Genomic DNA, 8,560 nt, shown 5'->3' on the forward strand with positions numbered 1-8,560 from the left:
CACCCAGTTCTTAAATCTGCAGCTGAGGTGTGTAGAACAGTCACGACTGTTCACCCTTGGCCGCAGAGCGTGTGCGGTGAGGCTGGTCCAGGGTGATGTGTGACCTAAGTGTGAAATGTACACCAGATTCCAGTTGTCATAGGAGGAGAGGCCATGCAATAATTTTTTGACTTAGATTTTCAAATAACATTTTAGTTGCACTAAAGAGAATAACCCTAAGCTTAATTTTACAGACTTCTTTATTTTTCCTCTGTGAACTATGTCATGCTGGAGAGTCCAAAGAAAATTCCAAGAAGTTTCTCTAGGATTGAATGTTCTATTTAAAAAGAAAGAAAGGAAAAGAAAAGAGAAAAGAAAAGAAAAAGGACACACAGCCCTGCCATGCACTGGAGAGAAATTATGATTCCCCCATCCACCCAGAGCTGTGACACTGGGAGCTAAAGGCATTGCACAGATGGGCACAGCTATGCTCCCTGGTGCTCTTCTCCTCCCCTTCCAGCCGCCCTGAACAAGCTCCCCCAGCCCCACACCCTAGGTCAAGCTGTGCTGTCTCCCTGAAACACAGCCCTAATCTACTGCCTACTGAAACTCTGGGAGCCGGGGAGATGGCTCAGTAGAATAAGCGCTTCCCTGGCAAGTGCAAGGGCCTCATTCTGAAAAAAAAGAAAAAAAGAAACTCTGTCCATTTTCCATAGCCAGCCCTCATCTCTCCCAGGAAGTGTTTCATTGAGATGTTTTGCTGTTCCCAAAATTTGTCCTTTAATAGCCAAAGATATAAACAGAGATGTCAGAGAAGAGTAAAACTCCAGGTCTTTCTTAAAAGGTCATTTGGGAAATATACGTTAATACATTCTTGGAGAGGACTGACTTCAATAATTATTAATTTCCAACTCCTTTTTAAAAAAATGTTTTTTAAATCTTATTTGATACAGGGTCTCAGTACACAGCTCAGATTTGTAGTGATCTTCCTGTCTCAGCCTCCCCAGGGCTGAGATTACAGGTATGTGCTACCATGACCAGTTTCAGTGGCTGGCCCAGTGTTCTGGGGCCGGCACAGCATGCAGTAACAGGAATCAAACTTGGGTCCTTGCACTTGCCAGTGCAAGTGCTTAGGTCTCTGAGCTATTTCCCCAGCCCCTCCAAGTCCTCGCTATAACAGTTTAGAGGACAAGGTTGTGAATGATAGTATCTGTGTATCCTAGTGTGTGTCCAATTTGTTAGATCTATCTTGTGAATGCACACACACACACACACACACACACACACACACACACGAGTGTCCTTATAAGAAAGGGTCCTTTGAGCTGTTTCTATAACCAGTCTAATGCAGGTGTCTTTACCATCTGGACACAACAAACGCCTTACAGTTGTTCAGCTGTATCCGGCAAGGTGCTCCGAGTATGCTGCTTTAATCCATGAAATCAAATCAAAAGAAACTTGGAGGCAGCTGGAGAAGGGGCAAACGTGTCAGCAAGGCACCTTCATGTTCCTCTTTCTGTTGTGTTCATCCTCACACTTGCTTCCTATGAGCAACGTCAAACAGAGCTCCTACTAAACTTCTTCTGTACATACTGAAAGCTAAAGCAATGCAGATATGATAATGGAATTTCACCCAAATGAGAAATCCCAAGATCAGTTACCTGGGAACCTACCTGGATGTCTTGGGAGAGCAGCCCTGCTGTTTGCAGCTTGATTTCTGTGCAGGACTTACCTTCCCATCAAATGATCTGTGTGACCCATTCTGCTTATCCTAGGGGTGGTGATACCACCTCAGCCCCTCAGAGCTCCCCCGCTTTTCTAACCTTACAGGGGAGCATGCCAGCTCCTACGCTAGAGGCCAGGGCAAGACTGGAGGAGGCAAAGACTGGCCTCTTCGCTATGCTTCTGTCTTCTAAGAGAAAGATGAAAATAACTCATTCACATTCATAGGTTACAGAACGGCTTTCTGCTTTGGAGTGATTCTACTTAAAGAGAGCAAATTCACATCTATTTATGTGACAGAACACATGTTTACTGAGCAGTTTCTATGAGCCAGACAGATTGCCAGGTATTAAAATGAAAAGGAATTATCAGAAATAGCAGGGCAAGAAATGTTTTATAGAAATACTTATTTTCTAAGTAGCAACAGGCGATGGCTCAACCCGGCAAGGTGTTACGGCTTCGGTCTAGATGGCCCCACAAAGCTCATGTGCTCATAGATCGGGTCTGGGGAGGGGACCAGATCAAAGCTGTGAGATACTGACCATGGGTAATAGCTGGGCATGATGTTGGTGAGAAGAGATGGGTTGCGGTGGGTGTGGTCTGGAGCGTCTATGTCCTCACCTGTCCTTAATCCCTGTCTTTATGACTTGTATCCAAGCCAGGAGCTGTTTCCCCTCTGAGATGCCACTCTGCCATGCTGCCCTGCCTTGGTGCCAGATGACTGTGGACTAAAACCTGTACCAACTGGGAACTAAAATAAATCTCTCTTCCTTTAAGTTGTGCGTGTTCGGTATTGTATCTCAGTGACAAAAGCGTAACTTAAGACACAAGGCTATGCTGTGCAGGCTGGCCAGGACACAGCAAATAAGCAAATAGGGTATAAGGTTGGAATGCCATTGGGCCCCATACAGTAGTTCCAAAATGTTGTGATATTTCAAGATTCACCTTGTATCTCCTCAAAGAGTTTAGTATTTCTCAGACCATGACCTGACTGTCAGATATTTTTCTCTATGTACTTCTAATACTTATTACACTTGCCTTCCCTTATATCCAGAACTTAAATAGAAAAGTGCTTGAGTATAATACAAATAAAAGGAAAGCAGGATCTCAAGGGCTAATCAAGAGAGGGAAAGGAGAAGAGCTAGGAAACATGAATAAGTCAAGCCATACAGTTATATGTAGAAGATGGGCAAGGCAATGATCCTGAGAATCTTCAGAAGATTTTTTAATCTAGCAGTTAATTGGAAAGATTCTCACCCTGACTAACTATATATACTGATACCTGTGAACTAAGCTACTGCACTGTAGATGGTAATTTGTAGTAATACTTTCATGCTTGGAGTGCCTATCATTCTGGTCTTCTGAATATGGGCTGCTTGTCATGACATGCCAGTTGCTGCTATGATGTCTCTTGGGTAGATGGTTGTTCAAAAAGAAGAGGGTGGTAAATTGAAAGCAAGCAACAGGAAAAGGAATATTGTGAGACTGTCCTGCTTCAGAGTTGTATATGGTGAGATTTTTGGACTTATGTGTAAACCTAAGAAGTATATAATTCTTTACGCCTACTTAAAAAAAAAAGTTCTTGAGGCCACAAACACGTGGAAGCTACAGTAATATCCACTGATACCACCACTTTGCTCCATGTCTTGAAAAAGGGAAGGTTTCAGTGAGCATTCTTTATCCATTTGCAACCATATTTCCTAGTCTGATACCTTCTTGAGAACTTCCCCTCAAAAAGAAAAAAAAGAGAGAGATCAGGTCTGCTACTTAGAAATTTATGAATTCAAAATCTAATTCCTCATCATTTGTTAGGAAATCAAAGAAATGGTTGCACTTAGAGTCAGAGAGACTGTGTGGTGAACCCGGCTCTGGTACCAATGACAGAAACTATCATTTGTTGGGATGACACATTATTAACATACCTAATCTTTGCTGTAGCTTGAGTTTGTCCCCCAAGGGCTCATGTGCTCGGGGCTTGGTGTCCAGTGTAGTGGACACTTGCAGAGCCAGCCCCTGTGGAAAGTGGCTAGATCATGTTCACTACTGTGGCAAGTCTTGTAGGACTGGATTAGTTCCTATGAAAAGGATCTGTCACGGTGCAAGCTTGGCTGTGTTGCTGCATCCCATTGCCCCGTGTGTCCCCCTGTGATCTCTTCTACAAATGCTTGCACCACTGTGATGCCTTCCGTCATGAGACCTTCTCCAGAACAGAGTAAATGCTAGCACCATGCTCGAACCTCCAGAATTGTGAGGTAAACGAAGCTCTTTTCTTTATAAAATATTCTGCTTGGGGTATGTCATTATAGCAACAGAAAATGGACTAAGATAATCTGATTTTATAGGGAAAGAATCTGAAGCACAAAGAACTAAGTAACTTGTTCTGGCCAAACATCATAAACAAGACAGATATCCAGCAGCCTTATCTTAGAACTCTGTCTTGTTACCACCCCCTTATACAGGCATGGAGTTATTTAACCTCTTAAATCTTAGTTTATCTATAAAATGATAGCACTATTATACTTTGTATTAACATGAAACATTTGTCATGGTACTATTACTAGAAGACAGGTCTCTTGAGAGTTTTTCCAGGTTCTTAATATTCTGAACAAAGAATTCAGTGGAATATTCAATAGAAAAAAACACAAGTAAGATTTATTGAAAGCCAGAGAATAAAAAATACACTCCACAAGGTCAGTGTAGGCCCAGTGAGAAGAGTTCACAGCCCCAAGAAGGGCAGAAACTGCGTCTCATAAGGTCCTATAATTGTAGTTGGATCTACAGCTAGGGATCCACAGGATTAATGGCCCACTGGGGCATCTGACATGGCCCAACCACCAGATGCGTGAATTCATTTTTTTTTTTTTTTTTTTTTTTTTTACCATACTAGGCTCTTAGAGAAAGTGTCCCTGTATCCAAAGTCTATGGGGTGGGGTGGGGTTCAAAAAGAACAGTGCTAATAAGGTGAGATGCAGGCTAGGTCATGCACTTCTGGTTTCACTCATTGCTGAGGATCTTGGGAGAACAGGATGTTTTTTGTCTGCTCGTTTCCTGATGTTTTGACATAGTCATAGTTGGTTTGTCTTGTTCCTCAGCCCTTGTTCCTCAGCTTTCTGATGTTTACTTGTCTTTGCTGTGGCTCCTACTTTAGGGGCTGATATATTACAGGCATTAAAAAGAAGTACTTTGAAAATTGTACACCATGTTGTATGTATTCTATTGTCACAAAAGGCAATCCTAGCATGATATCACAATTGTTGCTGTGTCACAGCTTAGGAGACAATATTTTAAATTTAGTATACATTTTGTAAGATACAAGATAAATGTTTAATTGTTAAAAATTGGCATTTTCAAAGCTTTAACCCCTGTCTCCTTGAACGAGTGATTGAATCCTACTTCATGGAATACACAATGATGTGACATGAAAAATATTCTCAAGAAAAATGTTATGTAAATAAACAAAACCATACTGTAATAACACAAAGACAGAGACAGTGGAACAGCTAGGGGACAGGCTCATAAAAACAATAAGAACGTAAGTCAAAGAAAAGAGAATAGTTAGCAAAGGATGTGTACAAACAAAAGAAAGTTACAAAAAATTGGAGGAATAAATACTACTGCTGATGTAGTCCTGAGAGATAGGCAACCTTAATTTCATATAAAGTCATCGTTCTAAAGTGGACCAAATCCATTGGTGTGAGCATATAAAGGCGTGTGCGACTCACACTCCCCATTTCTGCTGCAAAAAAGACACGCTGCGCTTTCATGCCTCTGCTTAGTCGTCCCATGAAGGCAACTGAGGGAGCCTTAGACGCTGCCTTACTCTCCACATTACAATAGAAGTGCCTTGGGCTTTAATTTATTTGTGTTATTTTAATAGCCCAAAGAATTACAGAAATTTCTGTAGTTATTTTTTTTTCATAATAGATTTGTACTGCTAATTACCCCTAATGCCAGAAAAAATTCACATACAGGAATGAAAATATTTCTGGGAAACCTCACTTCTTGATATTTAATTACAATCCTTTTATGTAATTTCTCTGCTCTGAATTTTAGTAAACCACAGAAGTGACTTTACTGCCTCTCTGTGAAAAACATATTTTTCAAAGTGAACTAAAAAATATAACACTACACCTTAATTCTACACTTTGTTAATTACTGGAGAGTTGTGGAAAGTCTTGGTATCTGACATGGCGGAATGAATTTTCAAATTTCACCCAATTATGTATCCAGTGCTTTCGTCACCAATGGAAACTTTCTGCATGTCCCATAAAAATCACACTATCTACTCTTTTCATTTCTAATATCATGTGTTAGTTGAAATTGCTTGTGAATTTTATGTAAGTATTATTTTCTTATCACTTGGTTTTGTGAGATTAATTTCTGTTGTACACCTAGAAAACTTTTGTCACAAATGGCTAGGTAGACTTTCGTGCGCCTAATTCTACTCCTGGTTATGACCATTTCGCTACCATTAGATGAAGAGCAGCCAGAGTCTGTGAAAGAATGACTGGGGCTGTGCCCCAGGAACACTGTATTTACAGTTTACGAGGTGGTGGCCCAGATAGGCTCGTTGACAAGCCGTGTCGTGTTCAGCTGGATGTGTGTACCACAGTTCAATCTATCTAATGGTAAAGTACACACAGATATATCCAACGTGGGGCTGCTGTAAAATTGTGGTGCCCGTCCGTCTGCAGGGGTGTAGGGTGTGCACGCGTAATCTGAATAGAAACTGGTAAGCAATTTCCAAAGCTGTGCTACTGTACGCTCCCACTAGAACGTGCGAGGCTGAGTTGCACATCCTAGTGCATCAGCTGTACTATCATATCGGAGCCTTAATTCATGTCTCAGAGAAATAGAGCCTCTGATCTGCTTTATGGCCAGTTTTCTGTTTTGTGAAATTCTTGTTACAGCTGCTTTTTCTGTTTCTATTGTGTTGTCTCTCTCTTGTCTGTTTATTGCAAATATATGTATTATAAATATCTTTTCCCAGTGGAGACTTGATCTATTTTATTTTATATATTCTAATTCTATGTATCTTATTCAGCTTATTCTGTGATGGTTTCTTTTAAAACATAACAAATTTAATGTTCAAAACAGGAACAAAAAAGAGCTTTTTCATTTCTTTTTGGTAAAGTAGTTTTTTCTTGTTCTGTTTTAGGTATCTTTCATTTTACCAAAGTCATAAAAATAATCCACTGTGACTTCTTCCAGAAATTATGTCTTTATTTTCTACTTTTAATCTACAATCCACTTAAGCAATGATTTTTATATGGAACAAGGAAAAGAATGGGGCCCTAACAGGGCCTCGTTTACCCACAATGACTTATTAAAAAGTTGTGGCTCTTTTCTCCAATAAACCAAAGATATTTTATCACAAATTAGCTATTGGTATGTATGGGGCTCTGCTTCTACATCTCTATTCTGTTGGCCTATTTATTGTCTGCACATTAATTCTACACTGACTTCATTACTGTAGCACTGTGGTAAGGCTTGGTATCTGACAGAATAAATTTTTTTAATATAGTCATGCCTATTTTTATTTCGAGAGTAACAATTTCCCATAACAGAAGCATCCAGTTTCTTATACAGTATATAGTTTCTTTCTAGCAACATAAAAAAGAAAAAAAATTTATTAGACCTTAGACTTAGCATCTGTTCTGCTTTAAAACTACACTGTTAATCATTCTGTGAAGGTTACTGAACTGTGTAAAACAAATTAATCACTAGATATTTGTTAGAAATTGCAAGGCAGATTTTATTGAAAACTACTATAATAGGGAGAGAGACAAGTCAACAAGTGGAGATTTACAACCTACGAATAAATGGAAAATTGCCAAGAGGAACTTCAGCTAGTTATAATGATACAAGGAAGAAGAAACTAATTCTTAACCAGAAGCTCCAGGGAGAAATAAGGAACTGGGACACCAGCGTTAGCCCCAAGAAAACACCACAGATCTTGTAAACTACATAATCAAAATGGAGATTTACACTGAAAGTTGCTCTTTCAGAGCAGCTGGGGCTGGAGAAGAAACCCAGTGCAGCACCCACCACATTGCCAGATGGTGTTTAATCAGGCACTATGTAAGAACAGGTTATAGAGCCACAGAACAACCAAAGGACAACGACACTTCATGATTTCCAGTACCATGCCCCTATGGTGACTAGATGAGAGATAGCCACAGGAGACAGTCATGGGGCGAGTGTGAGCCAGACACAGATCCCTTGAGAAGGCTAAGGTCAGGCTGGGCAGGACACAGGCTCCACACTGCAACATGAGAAATCAGGCCTAGGTGGTTGACTTTCAGAGGCAACTAGATCTGCAAGTGCTGGTATGAAGTTACTGCCTGAACCCTATTGGCTGCATCCAACAGATGATTGCTTTTCCCATCCACTAAACTGAGTAAGAAAACACCTTGATTTGGAAGGTTGCCACTGCCTAGGGTGTACAGACAGAGGGGCTTATGGTGTGTGTGTGGGGGGCAGAGGGAACATCTCACACACTCAAAAACCATAAAACTAGTGAGAGGAAATTATGACTTGGTGGATTGCAAAACTGTAGATTCTGGTAAGAAAACATTTATTTTTAAAAAAGAAAAAAAATTACTCAAGTTTTTTTTTTTCTTTTTCTATCATTGCTTTTTGAGGTCTTAGAGTTTTTTTCTCCTTTTTTTCTTTTGCTTTTCTGCTTTTAATTTTCTTCTTTTTATTTTTCTTCATTTTGCTATTGTTTCTTTTTCTTGTTTGTTTCTACTATTTTTATCTAATACTACTAATTTGCTTTTACTCAATAGGGTTTTTTTTTTGTTTTGTTTTGTTTTGTTTTGTTTTTTTCCCGGAATCAGGGATTGAACTCAGGCCC

This window comes from Octodon degus, unplaced genomic scaffold (genome assembly GCF_000260255.1).
Source record: "Octodon degus isolate 3935 unplaced genomic scaffold, OctDeg1.0 scaffold00036, whole genome shotgun sequence".
Lineage (NCBI taxonomy): Eukaryota > Metazoa > Chordata > Mammalia > Rodentia > Octodontidae > Octodon > Octodon degus.